At 38.9% G+C, this 19905-nt stretch overlaps 1 protein-coding gene across 3 annotated transcripts in view; it reads left to right on the top strand.

Annotated features, from left to right (window-relative positions):
• Tis11 (Tis11 zinc finger protein) overlaps positions 1 to 19905 on the top strand; it is a 43379-nt gene that overhangs the window by 9887 nt on the left and 13587 nt on the right. The window contains exon 2 of one of the 3 annotated variants that reach the window (XM_028300736.1): positions 8963 to 8998. The exons of the other annotated variants lie outside the window; for them this stretch is intronic. The gene's annotated coding sequence lies outside the window, so the exon portion shown is untranslated. The remainder of the gene's footprint in view (positions 1 to 8962; positions 8999 to 19905) is intronic. 3 annotated transcript variants of the gene reach the window in all.

Here is a 19905-nt window from a genome sequence, read left to right as displayed (position 1 = left end):
GCATAAGCGCGTTGCACAAACGCGGAGTTAGGTATTACAGCGCGATTATAATCCGCGCGTGCCGCGATATCTTATGCACTCGGTGCAGGAAGCGAACTTTCGAACTCTTTCACTTTTATGGTACCACCATACACACTAATAAGAACGAGAACTACTCACATCTCTCGATCAAGTATTTTCTACATCACTCCAGTTGCTTTATTTTGGCAACCATGCCACATATTACATTCATTATGCACGATAAGTAGTTGAAATGTTTGTAAAATTGCCCAATCTCATGACCTAGCTCAACTTTCCACTAACCGCGAAAAAACTAATGTTGAGTAACACTCCTACTTTTTTGCGGTTTAGTTAGTAACCTACATAGAAGTTTCACCTCATTTTCTATTTCCCACCTATATCTAATTCAAGTTTCTCAAAAGAGTGGTGTCGTTTTTTTTTCAAACAATGAGGAACAATTGGAATTATGTAAGTAGTTAAATAGGGCAGTCGAATTAATTATTAGCATGTTCCTGCTGATTAACATACCCATTTAATTAAAATAACAAGGACGGGTGGTACGTTGCCGGGTCTATTTTGAATTTTAAAACGAACTGCGCAATTCGAACGCTATCAGACATGCGGTGCGTTTTGGATGTGTCACCTGACCTGATACATTGTATTAAAACTCACGGCTAGCTACTTAGTAATGGATCCGACTTCGACATTTAAATTGTCCTATATCTATTTACTTGCTTACTCATCCAATAGGTAGAACAATAATTGTATGTAATTATCAATTTATTTCTACATGACAAGCTGGTTTTAAGACAAACAGGAAAAGAATAGACAGTGAGCTTCATAGACATTTAACTGGCATGACGCGGTGTGTATTATATTTAATAATCATAACATTATTATTATTCCTCTCGCTGTCTTGTTCGTGAGTAATATCAAAGTGGCCAAGTGCCTCATTAAGATCTACGTCACGTAGAGTTCCTAATTGCCGTGTAATATTTTGCAACAGTTGCAGCCTTGCCACCCACTGACCGGCAACCATGGTTGTGTTGTGTCAGCTACCTACTGTACAATCTACAGCACATCAAAAGGCCTACAGGACAGGGTTAAGCCGCTTCAGTTTTATTATATTCGTAAGCGTCATAGTAATCGTTTTGTTGATTACTATCATCATTCACTAACTGTTCGTCTTACCATCTTAGTTTAAAGAGGACATCAAAAAAGAGTAGCAGATTGAGATTTTTCTGGAATTTATGTCTAGCCGCTAGACACAAATTCCAGAAAAATCTCAATCTCTTTATTTTGATTGAAGCTCGGGTACAGTCGTAGAGCAGGTAGTGTCGGAGTAACGTAATGTCGAAGTAACGTTTGTCGGAGTAGCATTTTATAGCCGTGCAGCCCATGCGCGATGGCGATGGCGATGGCGATCGTACTGATTTCTACTGATCGCCATCGTTGGTTTGGCTGAACCTTAAGAAGTGGTAAATTCGTTTATTGATTAAATTAAAAACATAATTCGTACCTACAAAGAATATAACTTATTTTTAAGTGCTGAAATAAAGCCGTTAACATCGGGGAAGACAGGGCTAATAATCATCATCAACAGCCCTTTACAGTCCACTGCTGGACTATGAGCCTCCTCCACTATAGTGGAGGGTTTTGCCATAATCTCCACGCTTGGCAGGCGGGTTGGAGATCGCAGTTTAAAAGATTGATGTTTTTCAGAGAGCGCTGCTGCCCATTCTCTGTTTGATGTGTAGTCCCTAAGTCGCCTCTTACGACACCCGCGGGAAGAGTAGGGGTTGGTGACAAATGTATTCTACTCTGCCGTCACCACACGGCTAATAATAATATTTATGAAATTGCAATCTAACAATCGTTAATATTCGGGTTTGGTGAGCGAAATAAAACTGGAAGTTAATTGCCCCTCATTCTTTTTCAAATCACTTTGTTATTTTTAATTTGTGCCGGCGGCGTTGAAATATTTATTGACAATAATAATGAGTGTGCAAACAGCCTATGGATAGATTGTGTGTCAATAAGAAAGGAAAGTGGCGCGACCGGCCGGTAGGTCAGTGTCGTTCGGTCGTTTACATAACTCGTGTCATACTGCTGCACATCCATCGTGCCCAATTTCGGACACTACGTTTTGCACGTGTGTAAGATCGATAGCGTTAAAAATATTCTTAAAATATTTTGACCGAGACTTCGTTGTCAGGTTGGTAGACGGTAGTCTTACTAATGTGCTTTAAGTTCAAATAGTTTACTTACAGCTTATGGATGAAGCAAAGCTTCGAGTACTTTGCAATAAAAGCTGCCTGATTCCTCATTACGACATGCTAGTTAGGCACACTCGATATAGGTGTATTATAGTCATGTCCTAACACTAGCTTTAGCAATGCGACGATTAGCGAAGAAACGGGCAAGCTATAAACGGTTATTTTATGAAACATGTTTGCAAACGCAACATCTGATATGTCGCAAATATGCTAAGGGCAAAGTTGAAAGGTCAGTTTTCTCCTGAAGCAGGAAGCGTTATAAAATGTCGTGGAGGTAGGAAGAGTGCGCGTGGGCATCGTCATCGCCAATGGCGTTGAACTTCGCAAGGTCTCAGGCAGTCAGGCCGCTTCCTGCTCGCGCGGCCGAGGCGTCGGTCGCCTCCCTAAGCTGGGGGCACACGCACTATAAATTTTAATTACTACCCGACGACTGAAATAATTCTTCTGTTAACTGCTGCTCTTGCTTATTCGAGTGCGTCGCGGCACTTAATTGACGGTGCGGTGTCTTTTTTGTGCCTGTTAATGTGAGTCGTAAGGTGAATGTTATGGGAATTGTAATTGTACCAAAAGCAGTTAAAACGTCGTTATGCATTCGAAATGCGAATTTTCGATTTTAATTTACTTAGAAAAAGGCTATGAGTTCAATAAATTATAAAATTATTGCTTCTTTGAAACCCATAAAGTACTGTATTGGTTGTAGGTAGTATCCTATATTACTTTTATGTATATTTATGATAATAAGTACATAATAATATAACATGAGATTTATCTTTCAATCGTGAGCACTCTGCTTTAGAATCTAAATTTTCAATGAGCATGACTTAATCGTGGTTTGACCGACTGGTACAAAAACTACGACAAAGCCTACGTAATGTTAACGTTCGCGTTGTTAGTGTTGTTACTAACCAAGTATACATACTAGACTTGAATATAACATCATGATTACACTTCTGTGGATAAATGTCAAAGATAAACTTTAAGGCTGAGTTGCACCATCTTACTTTGACTTTAAACAAACGTCAAAAATCTGTCAAATTCCATACAATAAACACCGGTTATTTTTAGAGTTACTGTTAAAGTAAGATGGACTAGACTAAAGACTAAATATTCCTAACATAGCTCCAGTTAACTAACGAAAAGTATAATAAATGATGCAATAAAGAGATTGTACTCGGTCTATTTACAATGATTTAAGTTATTTACGTATTTTTGTCGAGGTTAACTTTCTCGGCAAAAGTTTGAAGTTATCGTCTAACTAACTAGTAAGTTTAATAGAACTATATTAAATTATTTTATATGAAATGCCCTATCGTAAAAGTTGCGATTACGTTCTTGGTAGAGGAACTTTTTTTGTTTTGATTTCACGGACCGATAAGTTGACTAGTTGGCGACTTTAACATAACAGGTCGTGAACAGGTGGCGGTCGCCCTAACTGCATTATGTGCAACAATGCCGTGCAGTATGCTGTGACAGGGATGCCAGCTCCTAAAACACTCCTCATTTGAGATCTCTAATCCTAATTCACGCACCGGAGAATCTAGGTGTTCATCAGATTAAGCGGTGTCTAAGATAGGCCTACTTAGAATTTAACTTACCTCTCCAATTTGTCTTTCATGACTGTCAACTTTTTTGGCTATCTTTAGCCACATGCATGAGTAAAAAGATTTCTTAAAGCTTTGTTTATAAATTTATGTTTTGATCTTTGGGACATGTCACATTTCACTTGACTTTTCACCAGACATCGGGTAAAAATCTGCGGGTGTACTGGTAACCCTTGTGCAGTATCGAATCGGTGCAGCGGCGGTGCATCGCTGTGCAACAGCGGAACGTACCTGCGTGCCCAAGGGTCCGTGAAATGCACCACTACGTGAAATATTGCAGCGCATCGTAATAAAAAGAAACCCGATAGCCGTTACTTTACAATTACCTTACTTGCATTACGTATGATTCAGACTCAAAAATCATACTTTTTGTGATTTAATTCAACACTGAAATATGTGGTTTTTATTGGAATTTTAATTTACGACATACATTATGTAGATATCATTAATTAACTCGGTTTAAACTTTCCACGTTTCCCCTATTTATAAAACCTATATTAAAAATAACTTTGCCGGAAATGGGGATGTTGCCTGGGTCAAAAAGCAAGAGTTTTAATTAGTCCGTCAGTTAACTTATCAGAAAATATTCTACACGTATTTTTCACTTTTTCAAACTAATGAAAATTTAAAGAGATAAAGCGCCCCAAAGTTCATAAGAAGAGGCCCGTGACGTCAACGCTTGCTTAAAAATGCCGCACGTTGTGACGTCGTGCGCAACTTCAACGCACCATAACTATGTAATTATTTGTTAGTTTGACAAATAAAAATATACGTGTCCAATATTTTTTGATATTAAACATTACGGACTAAAAAAATTTTTTTAGGCTACTAGCCTCTTAAATAGACGATTAATGAATTTAATAGTTTAGTTTAGTTACTTAAGTATTTTGTGCGTTTACTCGGCTTCCAATTTGTATGAAGAATCGATACCAAATCGGTGTAATGAGCGCATTTTTCATACTGATTATCATATGATCATGTTCATACTACTTAACAACCCGACCCAACTATCAGCCGACTAAAAGTCTGTAGTGTAAAAGATTTAACTGTTTCGTAGATACACCCTATGGAACAGTCAAGACAATATTTTTTAGAGACGGAAACAATGAAAAATAACATTTTGTGCGAAACCTATGTCACTTACGAACGTTTTGGTTTGTGAAATAAGCTTGTTTTTGGCATCCGCAACCTCACAGGCAGTCGGACTAAGCACAAACACAAACTCGACAGATGACAATAAACTCCACGTTGGGCGCCAATTTTCTAAAACCCAAAATTCCCGACGTTGGTTTTAGATTATCTGCTTAAAAACTAGCAGCAAATAACATTATTTGACCTTTTATTTGTACACTTACCCCTATATTAATAAAAAGTTACACACACGTTAAACTTACCTGATCATCACTTACCATCAGGTGAGATACAGGCCGCAAGAGCTTAGAAAACGGTAAAAAACGGTAGTTTAAAATAACATATCCATATTAAACGTCACTTTAAAAAGGTTTTCAACGCGCGTGTAATTGTAAAGAGTATTTACACGTATTTATTACTAAGGGTGTTAGCGACAAAATGGTGCTTAGTTTTGGCGCCCAACGTGGTGTTTCAATTTTTTTTTGTTTTAAACTAATTTAGACTAAATCAATGTTTACCAATGAGCGTTTTTAACTAGGTGTTTATGTGTCCAGATTAACAGATGGCGTGGAGGTGACTCGTAAGAGGAACGGCACCGAGGGTGTGTACCAGTGCGCGGTGCCGCACCAGAAGGGGGTCGTGCTCGGCTACCCTCAGCGATGGAAGTTTGCTTGTGAGTACTAATAAAATCAAAATCAAAATCAAAAATATTTATTCAGTTTAGACCACAAGTGGCACTTATGAACGTCAATAGAAAATAATAAAAAAAGAAAAGGTAGCCCCTTATGGGGCACTTTACATGTCGCACCCTTAGAATGAAAGTGACTTAACTCAAAATTCCTGTTTCTCTCGATTTCACCATAAACTGACCTTATAAAGCATGCTCTATATCCCTGTATAGATAAAGTGACCTATCTCTTAGTAAAGGCAGAGCAACGCATACTTCGGTCTCTTTCACTAGTCTCGCTTTTCATGTATGCATATTGTGTGAAAGAGGCAGAACTAGTTTTACGTCGGCGGTGCTTGCGAGTGTACGTGTAAAACATCGGCGGATCTCGAATTGNGCAACTAGCCTATTATAGTTTTGAACAGTCGGTTACGTATCGAGTCTATTCAAAGATAACACTACAGAAATCTTGAGCACCCTTTAATGACAGGGTCGCGACAATCGACGCAGTCGTGACAATGCAAATCGCAAACATTCACAATGGAAACATTTCGTAACACGTTACGCCACCGCTGAACCCCTGGCGATGGCGAGGGGCATCACCGTGACAAGTGGGGTGGTCTATGGCATGACGTCGGCCATGCTCCGGCGCCCAGCGCCCGATACCCATGGAAAACGACCACGATAACTAACCTAGCTACCTTTCTTTCTAATTATCAGTTTTCACAATCAAACGCTTACCTAACCTCCACTTTTCTTGCTCATAACTCTGCCGTCTAATTAAAAATGACTGAACGAAAAATAAACAATGTGTGACGCAAGTATCGGCGATAACTTATCCAAAACTAGACCACAGCAGGTTCAGAAGTTATCAAGCCATGACCTGGCCGCTGATACAGTTTCCTCGAGCGCTCGTTAACGGCAGTTTGTTCAACTTGTATTATACATATTTCGTCGCCGGGCTTTATTTACAATATTATTAGTATCTTGGCGACGGCCGGCTAAAAATAATAATCGTTTAACTACCACATCCGCCTCTCCGAGTCTTTCTCTGAATTGCTGCAATGAGCGCTGGTATGCACATGTCGTAAATTCACACGGTAATGATCATTCTATGCTAACACTGATAATAATCTTAATTGAGCTCCGTAATGGTGATAGGTACTTTTTCTTAAAACAAAAGATAAGGCCGAGAAGTACCGTAATAAATAATCGAATTTAATTAGAGGTGAATACCAAGAAAATTATTATCAGATTATAATAATTTTAATGAAGAAAGTACGAGAACACCTTGACACATCAAGTTAAATACTGTGGCATCTTATTTAGTTGTAATAGATGCAATTTTGGAAAATAATATCCAGACTGATGTTGTGCTGATGTGCTGTCGAGATATGAAAGTGATATTGTTGCCGTCATTAAAGTTATCAATAATAATGCAATAGGTTATTCATTTTATCATTCGTCTAATTGAGCAACTCATAATGGCAAAATATTTTGTCAAAGTATCGTAATCTTTTACTTTGTAAAGATTACCTAACACTAACTCGTTTACGGGTATGTAGGCAGTGCGAGTATCATAGTAAACGTATTCTAGCGAGGTAGCGCTGCATCTTTGCACAATGTAATAATAATGCAACTGCACTACGAGGCCACGCCGAGTGCTCGATGCATCGCGAGCGCGCCTCCTTCGAAAGTGAAACTAGACGTAATCGCTTGTTCTCTATTTTTGTTATGGACTCTCGCTACTAACCCATCCGACCTATCGTTTAATCTACGCATTCGGACTACCTTCAGATTAATAGTCTACCTTCGTTGCCGCTCTCTTTGTAGTAGCCGTTTATTCTTAAACAAAAATTCTACATTTGCATAGCTTGTAAGTTTCTCGCTTAGTTTATCGAAACATCGTCTTTTTGGTACTACAATAAGTTTTCATCGTTCTATTGTTTGTGTCATGAATGTCCCCATTATGCATGTAATGTTTTTGTACTTTAAAGAAATAGACATAAATAATTTGATTTATTCACGGTTCGCAACGTCTACCAAGCGCACTGTATGATTTAACACCCACAGCATTCAGTGAATATGATTTGTTTTTGTTTTCTTAAAATCGCGTAGGCGACTTGCAATACGTTTGAGTTTTCGTTGTGTGATTGTTTGCGATGCGAATTGAATGGCATTTGACTAGTTTCGTAGCAAGTAGCGAGCGAGACGTCAAAAAAGGAGCAAGTTATGAGCGGATGTTGCACATCTGTTGCGTGGAGACATAATAACAAGTAATTAGCCCGGAGACGAGGTCCAGCCACTCGCATTCGCACAATGTGTCCCGCACATTGGGTCGTTTCCGTCGACTGTACTCCAACGAAACCTGCAACAATGTTGCCGCGATCTGTCATCCTCGATTCATTGCACACAACAGAAATAATTGAGCCCCAATCATATCATTTGCTTCGAATGGGGACAACGTTATTTTAGGCTTGTTGTAGACGTTGTTGTGCCTATAATTGAAAAACCACTGATTTCTGGCATCATGTACTATGGCTAGTTTACGTAGAAGGTAAGAGGATATGGATTTCTGTGACGTCTAGGTTGACATTTAAAAACAACTTTGAAGAACTTCCATTCAAAAACTTTACGGAGCGTAGTGCGTACCTAATCACGTTGTTTGAATAGAATGTTTTTTCATCTATGTGTTGATTTGATTATTACAAAAATAAACGAAACTTTATAGTGTTTTACAGCATCAAGTAACAAAAACTTAAACCAATTTGGAGCTTATATTTCCAAAAAAACTAGTTGGCATTTACATCAACATAATGAATATTATTAGTATTACAAAAATAGGACAATTAATGATGTTTATGAAACGCGGTGAGCGTCTCCGACTCGCTGATGAGCCCGTTCGCTGCCCCTCGAAGGCCGACCACCGGTTCACACCTACCGACCCGGCGCAAGTTTGTCTTCTGATAAAACCTGGCCTTAAACACAGCTGATTGAATTCAATATTTATTGACTAGTGAATTACAAACCAAAACAAACAGCAAAATAGTTATCTTGATAGGATTTATTTCAAAGTAATCTCGAAGTAATTTCCATCTTTACCAACTTCTTGTAGCCATCAATTGCATGCATCTATAACAAGACCCTTTATTTTCGAGATCCTAGCTGCAAGTCTGCAACTGTTCTTACACTGTTAAAGGTTCTTGTTAGTGTTTAAACGTAGTTATATTCCAGTTCTTATTAAATTGTTGACAGTTTTATTGATGTGTCCCCTCCGTTTGTTGCAGGTAAGATTTACGCCACTTTCGAGCTTGATGCGATAAGTGAGTAACTTTTTCTTTTCGAGGATCAGGTGTCTTGACCGGTAGCCGAAATTAAAAATTAATATCGCTGATAAATTTCTGATGACATGCCCCAGAAACATCGGACGCAGTAATTTATTTTACTCAGTAAATTCAACGTGTATTCCAGTAGCATATAAAACGAATGCAAAAAATGCAGATTTAACCGCTATAGCAATAATCCGCAACGGTGGGTAGGCGTATCGGCCGCGTGGCAAATGTTGCTAATCCACTATTTCAGCGGAATTGTGAAAACGTTGCCCAACCATAGACGGTTGCCGCCTTGGCACGTACCGCACTTGCTGAAACCTCGCCTGCAACTGCCACCATTGCGTTCCGACAACCTTCGATTTCCTCCATTATGCGTTAACGTTTATACGCGAAAATCGATTTCGGCCACGGTTCATATTTACACAAAGGTAACACCTATAAGATCAAGCTTACCCCCACTTTTCACACCTCGATGTGGTCAACACTGGCGGTTTATTGTGTGTGGTTAGTTATTAGGTAATGGGTCTACATTTCGGTGGCCGCAATGCAGGTATTATAATACAAATTGCTGAATGCCAACACGACATTGCTATGCATGCATTCAAATTGCCGCTTCATGTTCTATTCGTCACACTAGAACAATTAGACTGACTAAACGTCTGGGACCAATAACATGCCTAAACAGACTAATGTGATGTACAAAATGTATGACTTCGGAAGTATTCAGTAGCTATTATGCGTCATGATGTGGTAGCCGAATTCGTATTGGTCATTTGTTGCTTTATAATTATGAATGTAAAAACCCAATGCAATTAAAAATAATATGCTTCAGGCTTTAAATTAGTGTTATTCATCAATGACGGAAACACTTTAAACCCACGTTTTATTTTGGGATGTAGTAATGCTTAATTGTAGAACTACGGCCATTCGTATATTTCTTATAGCTATGGTTGTTTACCTAATGGTATCATCATTACAAAACTGAGTGGGTCATAACAACTATGGAAAGAGAATGTCCCGTGGTCACAATCCGAGACCAAGGCTTTGTTTGTTATTAACAATGCCATTCGAAGACGCAGCTATGTAATCTGAATTGTCCTTGCGTGGCTTACATATAGAAACCGAGTAATTTCAGATGATTATGTCAGCTGTTTCGAAGACTGCGTCGGTGTAACCGTGCCTCTGGGTTGGCGCACTGGCGCCAAACATGGCTATGCGTGTGCTTCACTAGAAGCTTTAGCTTAGCTAAATCTTTAAGATCTAATGGTACCCGTTCAGATTTCTAAAACGATCCGCCCATTCTCGAAATATTTATTCCAATCAAAATAGTCTGAGAAAAAGTGGGTGGCTTTGTCCCAAAATGTTGAGAATCTCTTTATTCGACAGCGGAGCAACGGGCATTGTTTCGCGGTACGTAACGCACAACGCACGTGGGCTTTTCAACTGCACAGAGAAAGTAGCACAGCCGCCGGCAAGGCCGCCGTGTCGCCGAGCGACCTTCACAGATCACTTCCGGGATACACAGACAGCCGCGCCTACAATCTCAGTCGTTATCGTTATTTCGTGCAACGTCCGAAATGTGGCCAAATGTCTGATGGGTATCATTCATTTGTTTTGTTGAAGATACTTGCGGCTCCTATATGTCAAGGTTTCCGGTTGTCATAAAAACTCCGTGTTCAACCGCACCACTTAGCATAGTTTAATAAACCTTTAAACGGATTTTAGTTAGGAGAAAAAATAATGCAGTCAGAAAAGCTCTCAGCTTGTTCTAATATGCCGCAATACATATACCATTCACATCGTAGCACGTGGTAAAAGTCGCGCAGAATCGAAGTCAGTATCTTTGAAAGTTGCACAAGGCGTTTTATTTTCGGACAAAATCATCAAAATAAATCTTCTTACGCCAGCAGCAATTACAATGATCTCAAAATGATACATCGACTCGAAAGTGTTAGGAAATTCGAAGGTCGACGCTCGGCAAGCCCTTATCCGCCTGATCGCGTTGCGTAAATGGCGCCTTTTCCCAACTGCTTAATTACATAGACCAATAGCTGGTAATGATTTGTTAAAAATCATGCGTCTACACGTTGTAATTAAACATCTTGCTTTATAACTTTCAACTAATCAAGTAGCTGCAGCGGGAATATTCAATCAGTGATTTTATTGATTTAATCAAAGTTTTACCATTAAACACGAACTTGAGTACTTGCTTGTGCATACATTAATATTACTTTATTAACTTCTAAGCGGAGGAATATCAAGAGGAATAATAAGTATCTATTCAGACTATACATGAAACAGCTTTTAACGTGGTGCAGATGGTCACACGATTTCGAATTGTGTATAATTTATTTATGCGTGGATTGCGTGTATATTTTTATAAACTATATTTTTATCAACTTGAGCCTATAAAACTATATGTGAACTCGTGATAGGTATCACTGCAGTGGGTCGCGTGACAGAGTGCATGTTCGATGCATTTGCGGTGGCGTGTGTCACGACGCTGCGGCAAACATACCGTGAATCCGCAGTGATGTCTTCATAACATATATTTTTAACTAATTTTCAAATTGTATATGCGAAGATCGCACGCAACGCGCTAAGACTGACATGTGTCTTGTTCAGATATTTCCTCAAACAATAGTTCAACTAATGCTGAATCATCGTTCCACGAAATTATTATAATTGAACATTTTTTTACATCGAAACGAATCAATATTACTTATTGGTCGTGGATCGCTGTCGAGTGGAGAATCAACACGCTAGCCACGACTCACCAAACGAGTTATGTTATAAATAATTAATTAACATTTGGTTGCTCGGCGAACTCTTTGTAGCTCCAAGGTCACACAGTGGACGGTCTAAGCCGATTTTCAAGATTAAATCAAGATGCGTCAATTAGAATAAATTTTGATGTTCTAACTTTTTTCAAACGAGCTCCGAGCAACGTAATCTTGATTACATTACGCTGACTGGCTTAGCCGGATATAAGACGATTATCATTATGCTAGTGAACTTATTATTTGTAAATGTACATAGCGTTAAATAAAGCGATTTACCATTCCGAATTATTTGGTCGTTATTGTCTGCTTGTTATTATTTTCTTCGGAATTTTCGTGTAGCTAGTTCTAGAGAATTATCTATTTAATAGATGCACACCAGGTGCGATTGCGATCAAATACCTGCCTTGTCTAGCATAAAAAAAATATGTTCATTTGCATTTAAGATCAGTTGTTTGGTACAAGTTCGGTTTGAGGCTTTGAGGTTGCTCATTTTAAAACTCTACGAACAATATTGTAATAACTATCAAAGATTTGAAAATTCGGGTAATGGTAAAAAAATTATAACATTTACCATCACTTGCGATTCATGAGCAGTTTGAGCAGCAGTATAATTTATACTGCCATAATGAGGAAGATGAGTGTAATTATTTTATAATGTAAAAAGATGAAACATAAAATATAAAAAATATTAGTGAAAGAATTTTTTCGATATCTCAAAAACTGAATTTTCTATGGGCATTCAAAGTTGGATGTTTTAAAAATCAACTCGCACTTGACCGTTTAGCGCGTGACGTCACACCGCCCGTTACCTCCGCCGGGATGGCATTGCTCCTTCGCGCGCTCATAGACTCGTACAGTCATTTCGAGTTTTATAGAATTATGGAGTAAAAATACCATGCAGATATTGTATAGTAACCCTTTTATACTAATACAATGGTTAGTGCCCCAGAAAATTACTTTTAAAGCTAAGAAAAGCTGATAAATACATAAATGGTGTAAGTTAACGAAAAGGGAGAAATCGTTATCTACAAAAACCAGTCGATATTATTGCAAAGATCATTTTAATGCGAGTACCTACCTAAAGACAAAACACCTACCATTGTATATTTTTCATTACAAATTTTTATAAAGTATTTTAGTGACATTTTATTTGTGTTTGTGTTTCCACAAAACTGCATCCTCTGCGCCTGACTGTGCCACACAACTACGATTGCACTCTGGATGTGACCTACTGAACAACTGCTCCTGTGAGTGCATTGATAGGACCGCAGACATCAGGTACCTGGGCGTGATCCTGGATGAAAAGTTGACATTTAAGAAACACCTGGAAGCAACGGCTTCTCGGATTAGAAAACTTATATACGTAATGAAGATGCTCAGGAGCTCTGCGGACACGGATCTGCTGCGCCTGGTATACACGGGTCTGGGAGAGTCGCTGCTCAGCTATTGTATTTCGATCTGGGGAGGATCTGGTGTTACTGCTATGTTGGTCATAGAAAGAGCCCAACGAGCCGTGTTAAAAGTGATGTTCAAGAAACCATGCTTGTATCCCACAAAAGCATTATATGCCGAAGCAGAAATTCTTAGTGTTAGACAACTTTATTTACTCAAAGCAACTCTCAAGGTACACCGTAAAATTCTGAGCTCTCCAGAATACAATGGTCTGATTCAAAAGAGAGTGTTCAGTGTACCAGTTGTTAACGTGAGATCCGCTTTTGCGCAGCGTCTTCCCGGCTACATGTTGCCATTCGTGTATAACAGGATTGCAAGACTGTGTGACATCAGAAACCTCACCACAAAACAAGCCAAGTACACGGTCACTTTGAGGCTGCTATCCATGTCATATGATGANAAGGTAATGCTTGATGATAACTATGAAACGATTGATAATTGATGGCACTATTAATTATTCAATAATATTTAAGAGGTCAAAGTTTTTGAGGATGAATGTTTTTTACTCTTGCACTCTAAAAGTATTGTACAGTTTTGATGAAATTGTTTAACACGTTTACTGCGGGAGCTTAAAACTAAGGTCTTTAAACTGGTGCGTCACGGGGAATATTGCACCCCTTTAATGTACTACTTCAACGTGCGTTACGGGTATTAAAGTGCCCCGTACACCTACAATGTGTTAATCACCTATAACTTTATGAAATTTTACTTTTTTTCTATTTTTATTTTTTTATTAAATAAATTTTATATGATCAAACGAACTTACCAAGTGAAGTTCGATCTGAATTATCCTGTTTTCGCCGAAGAGATTTATTTTACCGTGTAGTACCCCTGTACGACAAGCCAATCCGCACACAATATTCAGCGTAGTAGTAGTAAAAAACAAAAGAGCGGGCAACCCCACCCCTACCACGCTGTGGGCTCGGTAAAATAAAATTCATAAAATTAATTTATTTTTGCAAATAGGCTTTAAAAAAGCGCTTTTACACGTCCCAATATTAACCCTACCACTGCTTCGGGACAATAAATGGGCCAGTGCTGAGAAGAAGCAGCGCAAGACAAGCTGAGGGACGCGCGAGCGGTAGTCAGCGACGGAACTGTTTTGTTTTGCTCCTCGGAATTCACGTCCAAACAAGTTAAAAAATGTGTGTCTAAACTTTGAATCCGCACGACTCGACGGCGGGTACCAGTGTCTTGCTATTAGTGAAACCCTCATCTGTGTACTTTGATGGGTTTGGAAGATATAATCAAGAAACACCGAACAAATCGTCGTTATAATACTGACGTCTCACTCAACTCGCAACTGGCTCGCTGCAGTGACTCATCGATTCTCCGCACGCGATCCGGCTAACGCTCACACATCTTGCCTACCGCCGCGATCCGGCTAACGGATACTCAGTTTGGCGATCCAGCTCACTCCACGGATTCCAGCTAAGTTGCAAAATATATACATACACAGGGTGTTAGTATTTTATTATAATTAGCTAATATGTCTACAACTTGCAACGCTTGTGGAAAACCAATTCTAACCCTGAACTACATGGAGTGTAAGGGCTGCAAAAAGCTGTTTGACTTGGAATGTCTTACCATTCCACTCAAGGCATTTGAGGAATACTCGGACGAGCACAAGCTTGGCTGGTCCTGCCCTATATGCATGGCGAACTTACCAAAGACCGACAACTCTGGGACTCCAGTCCGTAGCTCCCTCGGCCTAAATAACACCTACACTAAGACAGAGCCAATCAACGTCAATATGACTCGTGGTAATCTGAAAAAAGCCCCAATGGTTCTTGCAGTGCTCCTGAAAACTACGCCGAGCTGCTTACTGAGATTCGCCTTCTCCGAACTGAGATTGCGGAGCTTAAACAACAGGGTACAGAAATTGGGCTCCTAAGGTTTGAGGTCCAGGAACTAAAAAAACAGCTAGCCAATGATGTCCCCGCCTCAATGCTGCACAGGTTCAACAATGTGGAGGCACAAGTGGACCGCAGGGACCGGGAAATACTGCAGTTAAAAGGTACAATTGAAGAGCTTGAGCTGAAAGTGTCGGGGCAGGAGCAGTTGACTATGAGGAATGAACTGGAAATCCACGGTATAACGGAATCTGACAGTGAAAACCTGCGACATACCATCAGCCTTGTTGTTAGAAAATTTGGAGTTAACCTGTTGGACTCTGAGATTGACGACGTTTGGAGGGTGGGTCCCCGCTTTCAAAAAAACCCAGGCGCTTCTAAAAGGGACTGGAAACCTCGACCGGTGGTCGTTAAACTGCTGAGGCGAGCTAAACGAGACGAACTCATCAAGGCTGCTAAATAAAGAAAAAATGTAACTACTGAAGATATAATTCCTGGGAATCCAGCTAAAATCTCTATACAGTGTGAGTCACGTTAAAGTGTACATATGAAAATAGATGAAATAAGACCTATTTTTATCGACAAAAAAGAGGTCAAAAAATTTTTGAGATTTTTTTTTAATTTTTTATAGAATTTTTTTTCTTCCAATTACTTATTGTAAAGAAAACGTAATAACTTTTAAACTAAGCGATATATCCTGATAAAATAAAAACTGTAATAATGCTAAATAACAGGCGATACTAAAAAAATACATAAAATACACAAAAAAGGCCAACAAATAATAAAAAAGATAGTTTTTGAAAAAAATCTGCTTTTAAATTCGTGTTTTTTTGGTTATTTGATAAATTTCTCCAAAAAATGCCCCGATAACCGGTTGTTTTTATTACTTTGTATTATTCTCTATTGTATTACCTTCGTAAAACCAAAAATCACACGTCTCTATCCCTATCACAACGTTTGCAATGATCGTTTGAACTAAGCCTCTCCGGGCGCGCCATTCAAAGCTTCGTTAACAACGAAACTGAAAATGGCTCTAAATTTGTAATTTTGATAAAGACAGGTTAGATTTCAAATAAAAACAAAAGATTTCTAAGTAAAATAAGCATTTTAGTTAAAATTAAAATTGTCCCTACCTGTAGCGGAGAATAATGTTGTGGCAGGCCTTTGTTCAAACGATCATAGCAAATGTTGTGATAGGGATAGAGACATGCGATTTTTGGTTTTACTAAGGTAATACGATAGAGAATAATACAAAGTAATAAAAACGACCGGTTATAGGGGCATTTTTTGGAGAAATTTATCAAATAACCAAAAAAACACGAATTTAAAAGCAGATTTTTTTCAAAAATTATCATTTTTTATTATTTGTTGATCTTTTTTGTGTATTTTATGTATTTTTTTAGTACTGCCTGTTATTTAACATTACTAATGTTTTTATTTTATCAGGATATATAGCTTAGTTTAAAAGTTATTACGTTTTCTTTACAATAAGTAATTGGAAGAAAAAAAATTCTATAAAAAATTAAAAAAAAATCTCAAAAAAAATTTGACCTCTTTTTTGTCGATAAAAATAGGTCTAGTTTAATCTATTTTCATATGTACACTTTAACGTGACTCACACTGTATATGAACGACTGAGTAAATTCAATCGGAATTTATTTCGTGAAGCACGTCTTCGAATCAGGCAGCATAACTTCAGCTACTGTTGGGTTCTTGGCGGCCTTATTTACGTACGCAGAGCAGATAAAGCTCCCCCTATCATCATACGGTCGTTTCGAGAGCTCGGAGAGAAAGTCGGAGAGGACACTGGAGCTGTATCAAGATTTAATCATGAACACAATTCTCAATAGCTTGTCTGTCTCGCCATCTAACTATGTGATCCTTGAATTTATTAATATCACATCTTGCATATTTTGTCTTAGTAACTCTTTTCTAATGTTATTGTTGATGTTCTCGCTGCTTGTGCTCATTCATCCCACACTTTTCACACATACACATATCTACACACACGACACATACACAGTGGTCTGTCATTGCTTTTCCCCTTACCGATCCGTGAGTTTACCTTTCCATGGCTGTGTCTATATTTGCTTCTTGGCAGATTTTCTCGCGACAGCTTCGTTGAGACAGTGTATGACATTCCCTCACTATTCATTGCGGCAAAGTCCGCAGAATATTTACTATTTCATGTACTCTCCCCGAGAGGGTAAAAAATAGCGTCAATAAATGTTGATACTGTTGATGCAGTAGACGAAGCTTTTACAATACCTTGTCATGACTGCAATCTGCTAGAGAACTGTAACTTATTGTTGGGTAACTCTTACGGGCTAAAAATTCTTACCTTCAACATTCGTAGTATAAACCGCAACTTTGACTCCTTTTTGGTTGCCTTGAAGAGACTGGATATTAATTTCGACGTGATTATCTTAACGGAATGCTGGCTGCAAAGTTCCCCTCTGGTTGGACAGATTCCCGGATATGACGTGTTTAAAACTCAAAATAATCTAAATAAGTGTGGTGGTGTGACGGTCTAGTTCCGTGAGATATGGAGTCCCACTGTCAGCGAGCTGGACTTGGCTGAAGCGGAGGGTTTACAAATAGAGATCACGAATGTATGTACTGTATTAGGCGTTTATCGTTCCCCGTCATATCTGAGTAAGACCCTGTTCTTGGATTCGTTGCGCTCGGCTTTGAAATCATCTGAAACCTCACTATCGCTATTGTTAGCCGGTGATACCAATATCAACATCCTAGACCCTAGTGATCAAAACACATCACATTACCTTGATCTACTTGCTGAGTTTAACATGATACCTGCAATTACGCTTCCTACTAGAAAGGGCTCGTGCTTGGATCACATCTTTATTAAATCACTTGCTGCGGACTGTATTGGAATAGTGGGTCGCTCTGATATTACCGATCATAGTATCTGCATGTTGGGAATATCCTGTCCTAATGAGAGACCGTTAATTACTACTAGGGAAAGGGTCAAGATTGATTGCGAAGCTGTGACCGAGGAACTTAGGCTGGTTGACTGGTCTCCTGTTATCACGGACCCAAGCGTCAACACCGCTTGCGAAAGATTTAGTGCATTGATTTCAGCGGCCATTAACAGGCATACGACAAAAAAAGTTATCGGGCACTCCAAATGTATCTTAAAGCCTTGGATGACGCCTGGTCTATTGAGATGCACCAGGCATAAGGACCGACTTCATCTTGACTTTAAAAAACATCCAACTGACAAAATAAAAGAGCTAGTCTATAAGCGATATAGAAACTTCCTAAGGAACCTTCTACACAGGATTAAGAGGGAATATGAAGTCGCAGAGCTTGCCAAGAATAGGAATAATCCCAAGGGGCTTTGGAAGACTATCAGAGGGCTCAGCAACATGGGGTCCAGACGTAATACACCCATGGAACTTACCAAAGTCATACCGGAAGGTGCTAGGGAATCGGCGAATTTTTGCAACGAATATTTTGCACATGTGGGGGAGAGTCTAGCAAACCGACTACTTGATCGGATGCAGAAGTCACAAAATGAACTATTGGTGCACAGTAGATCTGACTCTCCTTCATGTTTATCCTTTTTTATGCAGCCGACGGACATCTTCGAAGTGGACCGAATAATAATGCAGTTAAAGAATGACAGCGCCGCCGGGATGGATGGTATTAACCCCATTCTTCTCAAGGCTATTAAACCAGAAATCATTAAACCATTAACACACATCCTAAACCTTAGCATTGCTTCAGGCGTATTTCCTACGGAATGGAAAAAAGCTATGGTCATTCCTGTGCACAAGAGCGGTTCTAAAAAATGCCCAGCTAACTATAGACCGATCTCTCTCTTAGGCATCTTTTCCAAGATCTTGGAAAAAATTGTTAACAAACGCCTGCAACGCTACCTTGAGGATCATGGGTTGCTGTCCCCTAAGCAATTTGGTTTTAGATGTCGGAGATCGACCGAGGATGACGGTCACTTTGAGGCTGCTGTCCATGTCATATGATGCNATGATGAGACTGAGAACCTCATAAAAAAACTAAAATAGATTTAATATAGGTTGAATCAGTTTTATCAATTTCTGATTCTTTTCTCACTGACCACTCACATATCACATACATATACACACATATACACTCACACACGTATTCAGCCTACTGCACACAATACACACAAACGCATGCAGACTCAAACTCAAAATATCTCTGGATACACTTTTCCGTATTTGTATTAAATTGTAGTTTAGTCATTATTAGTATTAAATTAAACGTTGGACTGCTTAACTTGACTTGTAGACGCTTATATCTGTCGCTGTACTGGTTACATAGCACCACTGGGTGCCCACGACACAGGTTATTCCTAGTGTGGGACCCGCAGACAAAGCAATATAATGTTTACCGATTTTATTGTTACCAATTGTATTTNGGAAGATTATTTGGTTGGTATCAGATACGGTTAATATAAATAAAAAATGTATCGAAATGAACGAAAATAAGTTTACAGAGCGCAGCTAGCACCCGCGCCGCCCGTCCGTCGTTGCCCAACGAGCGGTGTGACGTCACCGCCCGTATTCCAGGGGTGCTATCAGTTTTCGCGCGTTCCCATATTGATTTGGTTATAAAATATTCAATTTTCGTGATATCAACAAAAATTTTTCACAGTTAGTCTTATTTTAGCTTAAAGTTTTTGTTAGGGCTGAAAAAGGGGAATAAATTTTGATTTACATCTTCCTCATTCTGATACTATCAATTATTAAATTCATTATATTAAACTTGTATAAATATTCACAGTTACTATTCAACATTATTATTA

Source organism: Ostrinia furnacalis, unplaced genomic scaffold (assembly GCF_004193835.3).
Source record: "Ostrinia furnacalis isolate ACB-3 unplaced genomic scaffold, ASM419383v2 OfSCF0780, whole genome shotgun sequence".
Classification (NCBI taxonomy): Eukaryota; Metazoa; Arthropoda; class Insecta; order Lepidoptera; family Crambidae; genus Ostrinia; species Ostrinia furnacalis.
Note: the sequence above shows the minus strand (reverse complement) of the source record. Positions and strands in the feature narration are given on the sequence as shown.